Source organism: Mirounga leonina, unplaced genomic scaffold (assembly GCF_011800145.1).
Source record: "Mirounga leonina isolate KUSES-001 unplaced genomic scaffold, KU_Mleo_1.0 Mir_174, whole genome shotgun sequence".
Taxonomy (NCBI): Eukaryota; Metazoa; Chordata; class Mammalia; order Carnivora; family Phocidae; genus Mirounga; species Mirounga leonina.
The window spans coordinates 44,422,941-44,441,148 of NW_023270451.1; the positions used below are offsets into that span (position 1 = coordinate 44,422,941).

Consider the following 18,208-nt stretch of genomic DNA (forward strand, 5'->3'; position numbering starts at 1 on the left):
TAGCTCCGTGGAGACACAAGCTTGGGGCATGGTTTGAGATAGAAGTAAGGAAGGGATTCTGTGTTTCTGGTCCTGATTGAAGCGAGTTAGAGGAAGGAAGGTCGAGCCCAACCTCTGACAATTTGCCGGTTTACAAGTGTGTGTGTGTGTGTGTGTCTGTGTGTGTGTGTGTGTGATTTTCCTATGTGGCCTCTTGGACATTTTCTTATGATACTCTCTAATTTCACTTTCCAGGCATACATTTTGTTTTCAAGTGAGCAAAGGGAGGACTTCTTTCAGCTTTTTTTAAGGTTGATCAGCAGGTCTCATTGAAGAGAAAAAACTGCTAATGAATCTGAAGGAATAGGAATCAATAGAAACAGACCCTCTGGTTTCTGAGTATGGCAGGTTTCTAATCAGAATGATGCATTAGGTAGAATTCTTGTACCTCTCTGGTCACTGAAAACTTTCATGACAAACCCTAAAGGCATAGCTGATAAGACATTTAGTGTAGTATACAGTCTGCAGGGGTCAAGAGGGTCTTGAAATCCTAAGGAAAATACTCGATATGTTAATATTGTATTAATTCCTATTGTGTGTTTTTTTATTATTATTACAATTACCTGGACATTAAACTCAGAGAACAATCACCTGGTTGGGACCATTGGACAGCAAGCCTGTCATAAATTTGCCATACCTATAGATGTGTAACTAATTTAATCATAAATACAAGGCGAGTTTGACTAAGGTGCGATTGTGATGTGGCACAAGGTGATCCCTTGAAAGCCATCTGTTATCTTTTTTGGCAGGTTCAGTCCCTGGGAAATGGCACCTCCTTTCTTGATCACTGCCAACTAATCAAAAGCACAATGTTGTTAGGCATATGATATAGTTCAAGTTGCTGGTAGTAGCAGCCGATGGGGCAGACCAGTCATATCTTATTAGGAGCAGCAACAAGTTGACTGCCTGTGGTTTTAATTCTGAGAACTCAGCAAATGCTACAGCGTATTTTTAGTACCCCCAAACCACTGCTGCTGCTTTTCAATTCATTTTGGTCGACTAACATTGAATTTAAAATACAGTGATGTTGGCTTACGATTAGCATATGGTTAGCCCTCTCAGAAAACTGCCCACTAGAAAAGGGACTGGCGGGGGAGAGGTGGCAACGGGAAAGAAGAATGGAGAAAAGACAAGAAGGCAGTATTCTCACATGATTTACTGATGGCATAAATTACAGATGCTGTGGCATCTGAACGTTCAGATCTTGGTGTAGCTTAAGAAACCTGATCGAAAAATTGAATTCAGGCTTCAGAAAAATACGTGGGTTTGAAGTCACACAGTATGAGCTTTAGATGATGGTAATTGCTTTGCAGATAGGATGGAGATGCTTATGATGGGTCTCCTTCCTGCTTTAGTTACCACTATTTTAAATCTCAGTGGGAACTGGGAAATTACGTGAACACCGAAATTCAGAAAGCGGGCATCGATACACTATTTGATGTAGATCAGACTGGCCCATGAACTTATATTGCTCAATACACCAATTAATCAGACACTTTGTCTTGAAAAACACAAGAAGCTGTAGTTCTCTTTTTAAGCACACTTACCCATCGCGTGGATCATGAATAATTCAGATGACACAAGTAATTCACACCTGTGAGAGGTGTTGGGCACTAAAGAATAGAGCCTGTTTGTGGCGGCAGCTGCGTTCTCCCAGGCAAGGACCAGAGTCTGAGAAAATAGGGCACTCCATCAATCTGTTCATCATTGTTTTCACATAGGGCCTACTATGTGCCAGGAAGTAAATATTATAAGCCTCAGTTTCAAGGAGGCTGAGTGAGGAAGATGATTTTAGGATTCCTTCTAGTTCTGAAGTTCTGGGATTATTGTTCTTGAGTTCTGGCTGCCGCATTGACCAGTTGGATAATTTGGAGTGAGTTACTCAACTTCTCCAAGCCTCAATTTCCTCATCTGTAGATCAGGTTAATGTTAATAACGAGACTTACCCATAGGAATGCTATGTGGATTAAATGAGATAATGTGTGTAGAGCAGTTTGCCCAGGGTGTGGCACTTAGTCGGTGTTTGTTGTGAACAAATTTTGCTCCTTTGAGGAATGAAATAGAAGGCACTTCATGGCTCAGCCTTTAGGTGCAGAAATAAGTCCAACACACATAAAATTTGACTGTTACATTGCACGTTAAATTTGACCTTGAGGTTTGAGGTCCATTAAAGAAGCAGTCATTAAGTGTATTTTAGGTTTCGGGCATTGTCCCAAGAGTTTGGAATAGAAAGATGTATTAGGATCCTTTCCCTCACCATCCAGTAGCAGAGATGGACGACAGATAGTAATCTATATTCCAGTTGGATAAAATGAATTATGTGGAAGAGAGTACAAGGAAGGGAGTGATTCCCTCAGTAGGCAGGGAGGGTCAGAACTAGTGACCTGTGAGTTGGGGCTTAAAGGATGAGTGGGATTTTTTTCCCAGAGAGCAGAGAGGGGGAAAGGCATTTTGGGAAGAGGGAAGAGCTTAGGCAAAGGCCTGGAGATGGGGAAGTCCATGGCCTAATGTTCAACTTCCTTTCTTAGGGCTCTTGATCCATTTTGTAGGTGGTGTCTCTTCTCTGGACGGTTATGCTTATAGATCTATTAGCAGCAGCGTGCAGAGAGATGCTAGATCACTCACTGTTGCTGCTGACGTGGGTGGGAGTTTTTCTTTCTGTTCAGGTAGCAGTGGGTTTGATGGAACAACTCTCTGGAAGCCTTAGGACATACTTGGGCAATTGAGCAGTAAAAAAGGAACTGTTGAATCTGAACTGTTGATTCACACCTCCACACATATGGAGGTGTGAACTCGAATAATATGGGTTAAACCTCTCTTGGAGGAATAGATGTGGAAGGTTTAGGTTTGGTTGTGTTTGCACAGAGAGTAAAGATCTAATAATTCACTCAGTATTAAGCTCAAAGTTATCTGATTTTCCTGAGAATATGTTCTCACTTGCTGTTGTTGAACCGCAACACCCAGATGTGTCATTTATTCTGCATTACCAACTGAGACATAACAAATGAAATAATCAGGTTAAAATTAATTTTTAAATACATTTTCCAAGAACTGTTCAGAAATTTTCTTCTGGAATATTCAATTATGTGTAGAAAAAATTGCTTTGCCTTTGTTTTAATGATAACTGCTAGTAATTAAATTTCACAATCACCTAGATTGGCAGGAAGGTTTGATTACCTTTATTATTTTAAGCGGAAAAAAAAGATCACTATCCTTAAGCTTTTACTCTAGCCTATGGTACTTGATTGTATTCTGAAATAAACAATGGTTGATGTACAGAATAGTTTTCTTAATAATCATGGGTTATGTTGGCTTTTATAATTGAGAGAAGAACTTTTTGCATTTTAGTGATGTGATTGCCAAATGGGTAATTTCACAGTGTTAAAAAAAGAAAGAAAGAAAAGAAATCAACTCAAGTAAAGTAATAAATAAAAAAGCTATGAACTGAACAAGGTAACTGAACAAGGTAAAAATTAAATATTAAAGGCACCCCCAGGATAAGAAGTTAAGATTTTGAGAACATAAACATGCTGTATTATAGAAATGAAATCAACATAGACTTTTTAAATTAAAATGCAAATGGAAAAAGGTAAAAATCAGTATTTGTGTGTAGAGTCACTGAAACCTTAATTGGGAAAAGAATATTCCTAAACGGATTGAGGGATTTATTTCTCCAGATTGTATACAATAGTAATGTGAGCCAAATAAATAATGCTATTTTCTGCTGTCACACTGGCTTGATCCTACAAATGATAAATAGGAATTTTCATTACTTATTATTGGAGGGTCAGAACCAGTGACATATACAAATCTTTCATATCCCTAGATGCAGAAGGTAAACCTGAACTATAATAATGCTGCCAAGACATATATGTGTAATTTGAAACTCCATGGATCTAATACTACAAAACAGGGTATCTTTGTTGAAACAGACATTCACACTGAGAAGTCTTCTTTTGGACCCCTGAATTATTCAGAAATATTCGATTTTGTGTAAAAGAAATGTCTTTACCTTTGTTTTAGTGATAACTGCAGGTAATTTAATTTCATAATTACCTAGAGAGTCAGGACGATTTGATTACTTTTGTTTATTTTAAATCACCAAAAAAAAAAAAATTGCAATTTCAAAAACATTGCAAATAAAAAAATCACAAAGCTACAACTAACGCCCTGAAAGAAATCATTCATTCAGATGCGGAGTATTGTTCTTTGCTATTTTTCTGGTGACCTTCCCACACCTAATTTTAACTTACTAGATTTTTTGCTGCTCCTTTGTGGGAACCCAGATGAACCCAGTGACAGAGAATCTGAGAGGAAAGACATTTCTTAAGCATGACTGCATGTTCGCTGTGATTGACAAGGGCCCACTGATATGCGTACTTTAGCTAAGATGCCAGATCCACCCCCCCATCATTCCCACAAACCCTGTGAAGTGTTTTCAAAGATCCTGCCATTTGTTCAACTTTTGGGGGACACAAACACCAGGTATTTTCCGAGGCCAGTCCATGTGGCATTTAACTGGACAGCGTGTTCTCTGAGCTGCAACCTGGGGCTTGGCCCGGGTGTCACTCCTGCTGAGGGCCGTCTGTGGCTCTGCGGGGTCTCCTGTTTTTGCACAATGGTGAAAATAACCAGACACTGGGTTTGGAAAACATATACATGAGCAGTGTCACATTGGTATGTTTTGGAAAAGAGTTTTCTGCCCGAAGATCAAGATTCTTGCCAAGATGTTTAGAAGCAGAGAAAGAGAAAGGGACCTAGTGATAGACCTATGATTAATAGCAACCATCTATCACCCACCAATCATTTATCTTTTATGAATGTATTCACATTTCATGACTCCTGATGTGTGTCATTTAATTTTCACAATGAATGGCTTTCTTCCTCTCTCCCTCCCTTCCTCCCTCCCTTCCTTCCTTCCTTCCTTCCTTCCTTCCTTCCTTCCTTCCTTCCTTCCTTCCTTCCTTCCTTCCTCCCCTCCTCTCTTTACTTTTCTCACCTGTTACTATGTTGGTCAGATTCCTATTTAGATTTTTTTTTCATCAACCCTGCATTTGGTCTTACTTGCCTATTAGTTTCCAAATCCTCTAAGTACCTTCCTGCTTCTCTTTCCATTCGCTCAGTGGGAATGGAAGGTGGTATTCTGTTGCTCACATGGATTCTGGTCAGGGGATCAAGACGGATGCCTGTAGCTCTGGTACAGACTGGTTGGTGTGACAGAACACACTCATGTGTCTCAAAATGACTAACAAAAGCAGAGGTTTATTTAAAGTCTCCATGGCTGGAGGGAAATCCAGTTAGGAATGTGCTGGTCCCAGAGGCAGTCTGCTCTGCAACGGGACCCATGTGTCTGTTCACTGGGATCTGAGGCTGAAGACCTGGCACGTGTGCATTGCCAAGTGGCAATAAAACTTTGCAGCTCTGTACCCAGGGAGAGTCATCCACCACCTGCTTGTGCAAATAGCCTGCTTTTCCCCTCATTTATTATTAATCGAAGACCTTTGTGGGGGCCAATCTTTGAATAGTCTTTACACCATGTCTAATTACAACCTTGCCTTGCTTCAATAGCTTGGCCTAAGTCACCCAACCTCAGCCATATCAAGAGTTATTTCAAATCATCCAATGCCTGAGTTCCCATAGACATTCTCTAATAAAGGTGTTCAGTGAATAGACTTATTTAAAATGTAATCACCTCAGGTCAGAGGTTACATTGATTAAGATTCCTGGAGTTGAGACATCGTCTACACATTGTGCAGGCTGCCAATCACCCCTTGCCTTGGTGGGCCTGCTGGGGAGAACAGTTTTTCAACAAGAAAGGCTCCATGCCACTTGCCTAGCAGAATCCACTAGATCTGGACAAACAGTCTGCTTCCTTGAGCTGGCAAGAAATCTCACGTTCTGAAATGTGTCTTCATTAGATGTTGCAGGAACAGCCCTAACCTCAGAGTCAGAAGATCTGGACACTGAAACCTTTAACCAAGGCATTGACTAGGGCAGCTAAACCCTTAACTAAGGCTCTTAAAGAGGCTTTAAGCCCTAACTATGACCCTTAAACCATGAATCAGGACTCTTGAACCCTTAATGAAAATTCCTAAACCATTAATGTAGACACTTAAACCAGATATTTACTTAAGTCCTATAACTAGCTAACGATGTGACCTTTGGTGAAATTAGCCTTTCCGAGCTTTAAAACCTCGCTGCAAACTGCAGATATGACAGCCTGTTTCCCAGAATTGACGTGAGCATTAACAGGGTGATGGAAGCATTGTTTCCCATAGGCCTGGCTCTCCTATCTGCTCAGTAGATGCCGATTCCTCCCCCTTCCCTCTCTCCTGCCCTGAATATCTTTGAGCCTCCATTCTCTTGTCTTCTTTTTTTAAGATTTTATTTATTTATTTGACAGAGAGAGTGAGAGAGAGCACAAGCGGGGAGCGGCACAGGGAGAGGGAGAAGCAGCCTCTCCGCTGAGCAGGCAGCCCAATGTGGGACTTGATCCCAGGACCGTGAGATCATGACCTGAGCCAAAAAGGCAGATGCTTAACTGACTGAACCACCCAGGCGCCCCTCTCTTGTCTTTAAACCAGAAATAGTGATATCTGATGAATTTATCCCACAGGGTTGTCATTCCTGAAGTATACCGTTTGGGAAAATGCTTAGTAAACTGGAAAAGCAACTAACAATACTGAATGGTTGCTATGTCTCACTCCGTTTACATGTAATCCCTTGGGTATTTCTCTGAGGTGGACCACGTATCCCCTTTGCAAACAAAGACATCGGTTCAGAGAGAGCACAGAGCTTGGATTCGAGGTGCTAGGATTGGAGCAATGTCTCCTTAATTTCAAAGATCAGTTTTTTTCCTCTTGAAACATAAAGGGTGGGTTTTTGATTCTATCTCGTTTTTAAAGTGTCTGACATTAAAGTTTAAGGCTGAAATGCATGCTCATTGTTAACAGAGAAAGTACAGTAATACAGTTGTGCTTTATTTTGTTGCCCTTGGTAGTTATCCAGACCCACATCCAACCTGACCAAAGCTTATTCTCACTAGCGTTAGGAACTGAGTGATGTTTACCAAGTGAATGCTCTGTAGAGAGATTACCTAGGGGATTGGACTTATGGATATCTGTACTTAAGAACAGTTTCACGAGGTGAAGGGTATATAGGTGTTCATTGTACTATTCTTGCAACTTTTCCAAGGTTTGAAAATTTTCCAAATAAAAGAAAAAACACCGAGGGGGAGAAAAAAAGAATAGTACTACTTTGCATCCAGTTGATTGTCTTCACTGGAGTCTTAAAAGCATCCCATTTTGTGTGAGCTTATCAAGTCTTGTGATCACCTCATGAAACTCCCACATTCTGAATCCACAGCAGGAAGAATATGTATTTGTTAGCTTATATGTTAAGTTAAAAGTACAGGAACTGAAATTACAGAAGGCATTCAGGTAGACCTTATGCACCAGTTCCTACCTGAGAATGTTTTTTTCCTCCCGAGCTGGTTTGACTTTACATTTCATTATAGGTTTCAGGTGAGGAGGGGACTTGCAGGTTGTTTTAACAGATTCCAGAATTACATAAGTAAGAGAATCAGGTTCGGAGGAGCTCCAAGAACTGCCCAGGGCCGTTCAGCTAGTTGGTGGTGGAGCTACAGCTGGAACTGACATCTAGGACCCACGTCCTAGAACATTAATTCTTCATCCCCTTTCCTGGCTTATCCTAAGGAGTAGCATTATCCTTAGAGAATTTCTTACAGCTGTTCTTTCCCCCCCCCCGTCTGGCTTCATGGAAGCTGTTCTATTTACTTATTTAATATTTTCAAAAAAAGAAGTCCTAAAGTGCTTTGTATTTTACATGAGCCTTAGCTCTCAAGGCAGATGTTGTGTCAATAAAGGCACAAAGACTTCAGTGACCTACCCTCTGCCTTAACTATATATAGCTGTGCGCTCCAGTGTGGTAACCACTAGCCACATGTAGCTGTTTGCAAATTTAAATTTAAATTTAAATAAATTCAGTTCCTTAGTTGCATGAGGCACATTTCAAGTGCTCAATAACACATGTGGTTGCTGGCTACCATATTAAACCATGCAGAAATAGAACATTTCCATCATCCTGTAAAAGATCCTGTTGGGCGGCACTGGTAAACAGGGAAGGTAGTTCCAAGAGAGGGACACTACTAATGTAAAATTAATAAGCTATGGATAGAAACTTTGATAGAATGTTCTCCCATTCCTGTATTTGTCATGCTGCTTAGGTTATACTTCACTAATTTTGCAAATTGGCTTTTTTAAAAAAGTAACTTTTTTCATAACTTTGAGGAGAACGGTGGAATGACAGCTGGAGGATGATGTTGGGGAGAGCAATTAAAATGTTTATAAACTCTTCCAGTCTTGAAACTGGATTCAAGCTTTTAAAAAAAATGGTCTATAGTTTCCCTAATGACAGCTCCCATTTCTTTTTTAAAAATCCTACAGTGAGTTATAATTTCATCCTCAAAGAGGAAAAGAAAATGTCCTTGTCCAGAAGTAGTTTGGATCTTATAATTGTATCTCTTCCAAAACATCATAAAGAAAATAAGAAAATTGTGAATGTGTGGACTGAGGTTGCAAGCAGCATATCCAAGCTGTGCGATTTAAGGGAGATTTTCTACCAACTTGGCCATCAGCAAACCATTCGCCTAGAAGTATTTACTACTGCAAAAGGCCCACATATGGGGCAAAGCAAATGCATTGGTTTTTAGAAAATAATGTTAGCTTTGGGAATCTTCAGCACATTTAATTGGAAGAAAATGCATGCAAATAAGATGCAGGAACATGACATTCCTAAGAAAAGGAAGTTGCCCTCCTCGTTGAACTTCTGTTACCATCTTCAAGAGCAACAAGCAAATGGAAAGGTAGATGGTATCTTTAAAGGGTCAAACAACTGTCAAGAAAAAGGTGGATATTAAGGCTACTGGGTTCAGACATAATAGCGAGAGGCCCGTGGCCTGTACGGCTTAGTCCTTTTTGACATAACTCAGATCATACATTTAGGGCAGTGTGAATCACGGAATCACTTGGGTGGGTGATCACCATCTGTAATTCTTTTCTCATCAGAGACCCCGAGCTGGACTTCATCTTGTCCTCTGTACCCTCAGGACTGTTTGAGCACTGTGTTTTTTAAGGAAACAAAACCTGCATTCCTTACTTATTTGACATAATTGCACACAAACAAAATAAAGTGCTTTTTCTTTTTTAAAAATGATTTATTTATTTACTTGAGAGAGAGAGAGAACAGGAGCGCTTGTGCATGAGCAGGGGGAGGGGCAGCGGGAGAAGGAGAGAGAATTCTCAAGCAGAGGATTGAGCAGAACTCCCCACTGAGCTTGGAGCCCATCACGGGGCTCCATCTCACGACCCTGAGATCATGACCTGAACAGAAATCCAGAGCCAGCTGCTCAACCGACTGAACTACCCAGCCATCCCTAAAGTGCTTTTTCTTAAATAATTTTGCTTCTAAGGAATACACCAAGAGATCAGTGTTTGGGACAACAAGGAAACAGGAAGCAGGGAGTACGGTTTGAAGGGTAAATCTTCTTCAGCAAATACTAGAGTATGTGCCTACAATACTGGCCTCTAACAGTCTGACCTATAAGCATCTCAAGACTGAGCCCTGCACTGCCTTATCTGGGAGCCACGTGGGCTGTTTAGCTCTTGAAATGTGGCTAGTGTGACTGGAGATGCACTGCAATTGTAAAACCCTCCCAGAGTTTGAAGACTCAGTATAAAACAAAAAGAATATGAAATATCTTATGAATAACCTTGTTATATGGATGATACATTGAGATTATAACATCTTTTGGATATTAGGTTAAAGAAAAGATATTGTAAAAATCAATCTCACCTGTTTACTTAAAAATATTTAATGTGGCAGGGCACGTGGATGGTTCAGGCAGTTAAGCGTTCAACTCTTGATTTCGGTTCAGGTTGTGAGATCAAGCCCTACGTCAGGCTCTGCACTGAGCGTGGAGTCTGCTTGAGATTTTCTCTCTCCCTCTCCTTCTGCCCCTCTCCCTGCTCATGCTCGCTCTCTCTCAAATAAATAAACAAAATCTTAAAAAAATTTAATGTGGCTACTATTTAAGATTAGATATGTGGCTCATATCATACTTGTATTGGACAGCCACTGGTCTGGGTGACTCTAGTGAGGATGTTCTAGCCTCTATCACAGAATCTACCACACAAAACCTGCTGATTCACTGCTCCATGGCTCCAATAGTTGCAACCCTGCACACTCTCCATGCCAGAAAGATACCGTCTCTTCAGTGTGGCCCAGGTCAGCCCCCATTCACAGGTCCCTGTTTTGTTTTAGTGCCAGCATTGAGAGATGTCCTTCATTTTTCTGGGTGTGTACAGAGATTTTGAAATGAAGTAAGATAGAGAAGGACAGATTGGAACTCTATCAGATTCTTGTTGATACAGGTTTTGTGCTTTGTTTTAGGTTTTACTATCATTCTAGACTTTACATATTTACTTGTTAGATTTATGTGCACTCCTCCAAAGAAAGCCCGTAATGCTAGCAAGTTGGGTAGAGAAGTTGACAGAACAAGGGACACGTTATTCTCCTGACCTGAGTAGGAAATTCTTATCTGATAATGTTTGTACTGAGGCTTCTTGCCATGAATATGTATATGTGTATAAAACATGTATATGTGTGATATAGGTCTGGATGCATGTATATATGTCTGTTGGTGTGTGTTTATGTGTATATGTATACACAGAAAGCAGAAGTGGATTAGGTTTCAAACAAAAGTTATTTCCAAACCAAATATAGAATATATAAGTTAATATCAAGGGAAAAGCAAAGTTAAACCTAGCATTACTTTTAGTAATGAAAAAATTCACTTGGGATTTTGCTAATGATGTGTAGATATTAATACACATAATTTGGCTGCCTAGTATTGATTTAAGTTGCTCATTCAAATTCACTTTATTATAGAAAAATTAGCCATTTTGTTTTATAGTGTTTGTCCCTGCAGACAGTGAAACCATTAAGCCATGTTTATTGGGTAAATAACACTATTTTGCTGACTTTCATATGCAAAGAGAGCATTATCATGTCTCCCACAGGAAGTGCCCTGTGAGTTATTACTCTCTGGCTGGGGACCTGGTTAGTTCAAGCCAGGTGTCCTCTCTGTTACCTCCCTCGTGATCATTGTCCAAGGTTGAAGGTACTGTCAGTGGTCAGGGCACAGAAGTTTTTTCTCCTATGTGATGTTAATATGTCCAAGGCTTGAACTTGATCCACATGAGAGCCCTATGCTTGTTTTAAGCACCCAGACTAACCCTCATGCCTTTTTCTTTTTTTCCAAATATGAATTCTTCCTCAAAGAAAAAAGCAATTGACAGGGGCTTTTCAACTCTCTTGAAATAATATCAGATTAAGATTAGAAACATAACCACAGCAAATCCTAGGCAATTGCCAACGGAAGACATGATTTGGAATTAGACAATGTAACTTATCATAAGAATATAATAATTGCCATAGTACTTATTTGGTTCAGCATTCTAACCCCAGTAATAGCGCTAAGGGGTATTTTGTAAAAATGCTCAGCACGCTTTCAAGGAAGAGATGCCCTGCATACATTTTACTTTTCATAAATAGCCGATGTAAATCTGTCATTCAGGAATTCACGTAGACATGTTTTTGAGAGTATATGTAGTTTCAGCTTGTGGTCCTCCTTATAGTAATGAGTTCTATCCATTTTCCACCCCTAGAGTGTACTGGTATTTCTTTTTATTGTTTTATATTTCACTCTCTGAAACTTATTTCTAACATCTATTCTTGTGTTTTGTAAATAAATGTGGGTTCATCTGAACCCTTGTGCTGTGTGGCAAGTGTTGGGAAGCCAGGGAGCTGGCCCAGATACCAGCACCAACTGGCTATGGTAATTTGGGCCCCTCTGAATTTTCTCATCCACAAAACGGGCTAATAATACTTGTGAAAATCAAATGGGATAGTGTCTGTGAAAGAAACTTGACAATTGAAAACTTGTGAACAAAACGTAAGAATCTCTGGTCTCATGAAGTTTCATTTTTTTTTTTTTTATGAAGTTTCATTCTTATGTAGACGATCCATTGGTTCCTTTCTTTGGTGATAAACGATCACTCAGAGTTCATGATTGTCTAATATAACTTGAAAAATCTCCTCTAAATATATTACTTTGCTCTTCACCAGCCTTTCAAAACCTTGACATGTAAGCCCATCGATTTAGAATTTCTCCATTTAGTGTAAGATTCCACTGTGAATTCCACTTTCTCATAAACATTTTAAATTAGCCCAGACAAATCTCTCATCCAAAGAGACACCATTGTTTATACTTTTTGATCCAGAGGTGTGGCTCTTTTTGAAATTAAATTTGATGTAATATCCAATCTATGCAAATAAATTTCTGCAACAGACATGGAAGTTAGAAAGCACAACAACAGAACTCTCATAAGGGAGTCTGTCAGTCTAGGAACACCACCTACCCTTGCATCTTCTCCCTTCTCCCTTCCCTTCCCTGTCTTCTTTCACTCCCTTCCTCCAAAAGTAATCATTATGAATGCCCTGTTTACTATTACCTTGGTTTTCCTTCTTTCTTTAAATGATGTAAAGAAATAATCCAAACCCCATGCTTCACAAAGGCAGATATTTCTGTCTGTTTTGCTCACTGCCAATCTGCAGTACCCAGAACAGTGTCTCACATGCAGGAGGCACTCAGTAATTGTTGAGTGAATGCATATGTCTATATCCCAAGCACTCTATCATTGGAATGCTGCTACAGCCCCTCCCTTATCTATTATATGTAAATTAGTTCTCTAAGGGCACCATCACTGGTTCACACTAACCACATGCTTTTAATGGTTTTTAAGAAAATTGGTTTTTTTTAAAAAACTCATAATATGGATTATTTGCATGTAGGGGCAATAGGAGACTCCCAACAAAATCACATGGACTTCTCTGAACCAGGACCGCTTCTTAAACTTGATTTGTAGTTCGCAAGAACTTTTCAGGAATGGATAGTGAACCACTCAAGGAACATAAGTAGTAAAGCTAGAGCTGAGCAGGGAGAGCCACAGAAAAGATTTTAGAAAGTGATACAGGGCACATGCTACAACAGTGAACCTTGTAGAACCTTGAAAACGTTATGTGAAGGAAGCCAGTTACGAGAGACCACATAGTGTATGATTCCACCCATATGAAATGTCCAGAATAGGCAAATCATAGAGGCAGAAAGTAGAGAAGTGATTTCCTAAGGTGGGAAGGGCTGGAGGGAAACTGGAGGGACGGCTAATAGGTATGGGATTTCTTTTGGGGGTGATGAAATTGTCTGAAATTAATTGTGGTAATGGTTGCATATTTCTGTAATACACTAAAAGTCACTGAACTGTACACTTTTAAGCAGGTGAATTGTAGGGTAGGTAAATTCTATCTCAATAAAGATGTTATTTACAAGACACACACACAAAAAAACTGATAGAGTAAGGCTGAGAAGGGGAAAAGGTTGTAAAGTGAGCAGACAGGGAAAAAACCCCATAGATCAAGTCCTTCTCGATGGATACACATAATCAGATGGGAGACATTCATTCCATAGTCACTGATATCCACACGTGGGGGGTACCCCCTCCTCTTCCCATTTTTATTTCCACAGTTGTCTTTTTCTACCGACAGCCCCCCACCTCCTCAGAAGGTTCCACAGAGACGTGTCTTCTGTGGTTTGTTCCCGGGGTCAGCTCGACAATGCCTCCTTCCCCAGTGCCCCCAAAGGCTGCGGTGTCCTCCCTCCGGCTGAGGAATGAGGGCCAGCAGCAGGTCTTCTCTGCTGATGCTGGACAAAGCAATTAGTACATTTCTCATGACTGGTTAATTAGATTTTTGTGCAGCTTTTCAAGCCCTGGGCACAACTCTTATGCACTCAATGCAGACTGTTAGTCCTCCAGGAACCCAGTTTCCTACTGTGTAACCTGGGTACTGCCGAGTTTACTAGTACAGTGATGCTTCTGTTGCTACCTCCAGATGCCCCCACTGGATGGATGTACGTGTAGACGTTTCCAGGGGCATCATCTGCTGGCGCTTTTGTTGTTTCTAATCAAAGAATAGGCACACTTTGATCATGTCAGATCACAGCATTGTATTCATAGTACTGTAAATACTTCCTTAGAAAGATGACCAAGGTACCGTTGTCTCAGATGTTCTGATAGTGTTTACTTTAACCAGGAACAAGTAAAAAAACATGCGTTTGATCAGATACGATCTAAAATATGAGTATTTCAAATATGAAGTTTTCCAGAACCACATAGAGTTCATGATAATGAATCCAATCGATAAGCATTTGAAAAATACCTGCTGGCTTTGGAGGGCCAGGTGTGGGCGAAGTCCCTCTCCTCTCCCTGCAAGTTTAGCGGCTCCCAGAATAAGATATACTTTCTGCCGGTTGGAGGAAGATCTGGCTCGGGGGGGGCATCTTGGGGGAACAGAGTCCCTGGGTGGCCACTTCCACGGGCAGCCTTCAATCTTCAATGGCCTGTAGGAGTTTATAGCAAGGCCGGCTCCCCGTCGAACTGTTCGTGGCTTGTGCTTCTTACTCCTCATGGGACAAGAAAAATAGGCACCCCCACAAAGTACAGATACCTATTCACGGGAGTGCGAAGTTGCAAAGCAAGTACTGAAACATCCTCTTCCTTAAGGTCTCATTCAGAGTCTTTTCCTGGCACCCAGGGGAGGAAGTGGGTAGGCTTTGCTGTTCCGCGTCCTCCCTCGGGGGAAATCTGGTTGCCTCGGGTTTCCTACAACAGCGCGCGGAGGCCAAGGTATTGGTGCCCGGTGTTGGCCTCTGCACCTGCTCTCACATTTCGCTCCCGGAATGGATTTTATTCCCGGGCCTCCTACAGCAGGCCCGCTTTATCCGCGGTTTAACTTTCCGCGGTTTCGCCTACCCGTCATCGCCCGTGCTCGGGAAGCGGGGAAGCTGACTGTCCTCTTTCTTTCTTTCTTTCTTTTTTTTTTTTAAGATTTTATTTATTTATTTATTTGAGAGAGAGATAATGAGAGACAGAGAGCATGAGAGGAAGGAGGGTCAGAGGGAGGAGCAGACCCCCCGCTGAGCAGGGAGCCCGATGCGGGACTCGATCCCGGGACTCCAGGATCATGACCTGAGCCGAAGGCAGTTGCTTACCGACTGTCCTCTTTCTGATGAATCAGCCGAAGGGCCGTGGTGGCCTAACTCTGCCTCACACTGCTTCTGTCATCTCATCCCGCGCGCATGTCCTCACCTCTCACCATCCTGGGAAGAAGAAGGGTGAGTACCGTGCAATACTATTTGGAGAGAGAGACCACATTTATATAACTTGTATTACAGTGTATTGTTATAATTTTCTATCTTGTTATTGGTTACTGTTTTTAATCTCTTCCTGGGCCTCGTTTATAAATTGAACTGTATCGTAGGTTTGTATGTATAGGAAAAAACAGGGTATATATAGGGTTTAGTATTCTGCGGATTTAGGCACCCACTGAGGGTCTTGGAAGGTATCCCTCCTCCCCCTTTGGGTAAGGGGGGACCACTGTACTTTCTAACATCACAGGCCAAGCTTTCCCTAAGAAAAGATGCTGTTCATGCAACTTTTCTCGTGCTAACACCGACATGCATAAAACATTTATGCCTCCTCACTTCCTCCAGAGACCGTTTCAGGGTGCAATTATTGTATGGGTTAGGATGTTTCTGCTGCAAATACAGAAAACCCTGAAAAGAAGTGGGTTCTGACTCTGGGCTTCTCTGCAGTTCTCTTGGCTCTGTCCTCTTGGTGGAGGGGCTTTGTCCTTAGCTTCCCTCTTCTTTTGGTATCAAGATGACAACAGCACTACCTGGCATCACAGTTAGAAAGAGTAAAGGAGTACAGGTTTTCCCTGCTGTCTGAAAGTAGATTTCCTATTCAATCTTTTGTAAGCCACAGTGTCATAAAACGAAGAAGCATTTACCGTCAGTTTATATGGAAAAATTTGTGAGCATTCCCAAACTCAAAAAATAACCTCTCTTTGACTTTTCTGATACCTTAGGACACATCTTGCTAACGTATGTACAAAATAAATCAAGATAAAACACAGATGCTCACAGACACCATTCAAAGCTATGCAGCTAGATGCTGAGTGTAGTTTTGGGGACAGAACTTGGTGGGACCCCTCCCGTTGCTGGGGGTCTGCACTGCCTTTATAACTGCTCACTGCAAAACTATTGCTGAATGCTATCTTTGCTTTTCACCTCTTTTTTTTTTTTCAAAAGCAAAAATCCTTTTTGGGTTTCTTTTGGTTAGTGAAAATGTAGGTTAATGTAGGTCTTTTGTAAAAGAGAAGTGGTGTAATGCAAACTTTTGAACAACAGGGGAGACCTGTAATCTCTTTCTCCTGGCTGTGTGAAAAGTGAGAAAACCTTTCTCAGAAGCTCCCCTTCTCCTAGCCAACTTCCCCTTGCCTCCTGGGTCACAGTTTTGTCACATGCTCATAGGCAAGGCAATCACTGACAAGGACACTAGGATTTCTGTGATGCTCTCTAGTCATGACCTCCTTCCTGGAATGGGGATGGGGCTAGCCTCTCCCAAAGGGGTGAGGACACCTGAACAGAGCAGGATTCTGTGAAGGAGGGCAGAGGATTCAAGAGTGTCTGGCACAGTAATGTCACAAATGTCCTCAGCCCTTGGAATCTGAGGAGAAATACTGAGAGTTCTAAGAAACCTGGCCTCTCCCACTCAAAGGACTTACTATAGCCTAGTTGAAAACCGAACAACTGGTGAACGTATTTAGTCTGTAGTAATATTCACTTCATGACCAAAATGTTTCTGCTTCCCTTCCAATTAAAGTGACAGCTTTTAGTGATGCCTTGCTTTCAACTGGTTAGTGCCTTATAAATTGAAGCACTTTGTTTTATGGCTATGAAAAAATACAGAATAATTCTGGATAGATTGCTTAGCTTTGATGAAAAGTTGGACAGTAAGGATTGAAGGTTTTGATTCTTGACTGACTTTAACATCCCTGGGCCTGGTGTAAGTTGGAATGGTTTTATTAGAAATTCAGGGAATAATAGTAGATAATTCAGCCACTCCTGGTTGCTATGGCAAGGCATTTTAAAGCTTTGATTTATGAGAAATAGTGATCATTAGGAGCTCTTTGTTTTTAAAACAGAGAGCCCCGCAGATTGTCAAGGCTTGAGTGGAATAAATAGATGATTGGCACCTAATTGGAGAAAGAATCTCAGGTTATTTCCGAAGAAAGAAGAACAGGCAGAAGGCTTTTGGAGAAGAGATTCCCGTTTTTCATTTTCATGGCAAGCCAGAGTGTGTAAAGATCATTGGACAAGGAGTCATATGACCCAGGTCTGTGCCAGTTCTAGCTCAGCATTTGCTTTGCATATGGCCTGGGGCAAATTACATTATCATTTTGTAACTTTCTGATGCTCGACTGTAGAATTATTAGGTTGAACCAGATCATCTTGAGAGTCTTGAAAATTTTATGATTTTCTGACTCTGCCTGTTTCTTCTTGCCAATTTATAGTGCGTTGGTGGGATCCGCAAGGGGCCAACCCTCCCAACACCCCCCCCCACCATACTTCACATAGCAATTACCATTGGCACCATTTGTTGCAGGCACCCCGGGTTGTAAGACATCACAACTTTTGGGTGTCTGTGCTGCACTCACATTTCAGCCCTCTCTCTGAGTAAGCCCGGAGATATTCCAAGTGTCTAATACTGGCTCCAGGCCAGTATTAGACAAGCCTTTTGGAATGCGACTCACACTAAGAAATATATTTTACATCACAAGCCAGCAGATATACACACACATACCCTGCACACACACACAATTCGGCATATATTTATTGAGTATTTACCATGTCCTGAGTGTTAGAGATATTATTGCAGTGAACAAAAATGACAAAAAAATCCTGCTCCTTGTGAAGTTTCTAAGTACAGAGAGATGATAAGCAAAAGAAACTATATGTAATCTATCAAATGTATGCATCATAATTTTATGTAATTATGATATAGAAAATGAATAGTTTATATAGTATGTGAGGAGATGATAGGTTCTGTGGAGAAAAATAAAGAAGGAAGGGAAATAGGAAATACTGGGGTGGGCGTGGGGTCTGAATAGTACATTGTGTGGTCAGGGA

The 18,208-nt window shown here is 41.0% G+C and overlaps 1 protein-coding gene across 2 annotated transcripts in view; it reads left to right on the top strand.

Moving 5' to 3' along the window:
- Positions 1-18,208, top strand: part of CHN2 (chimerin 2) — a 296,459-nt gene that overhangs the window by 971 nt on the left and 277,280 nt on the right. The gene's annotated exons all lie outside the window — the stretch shown is intronic.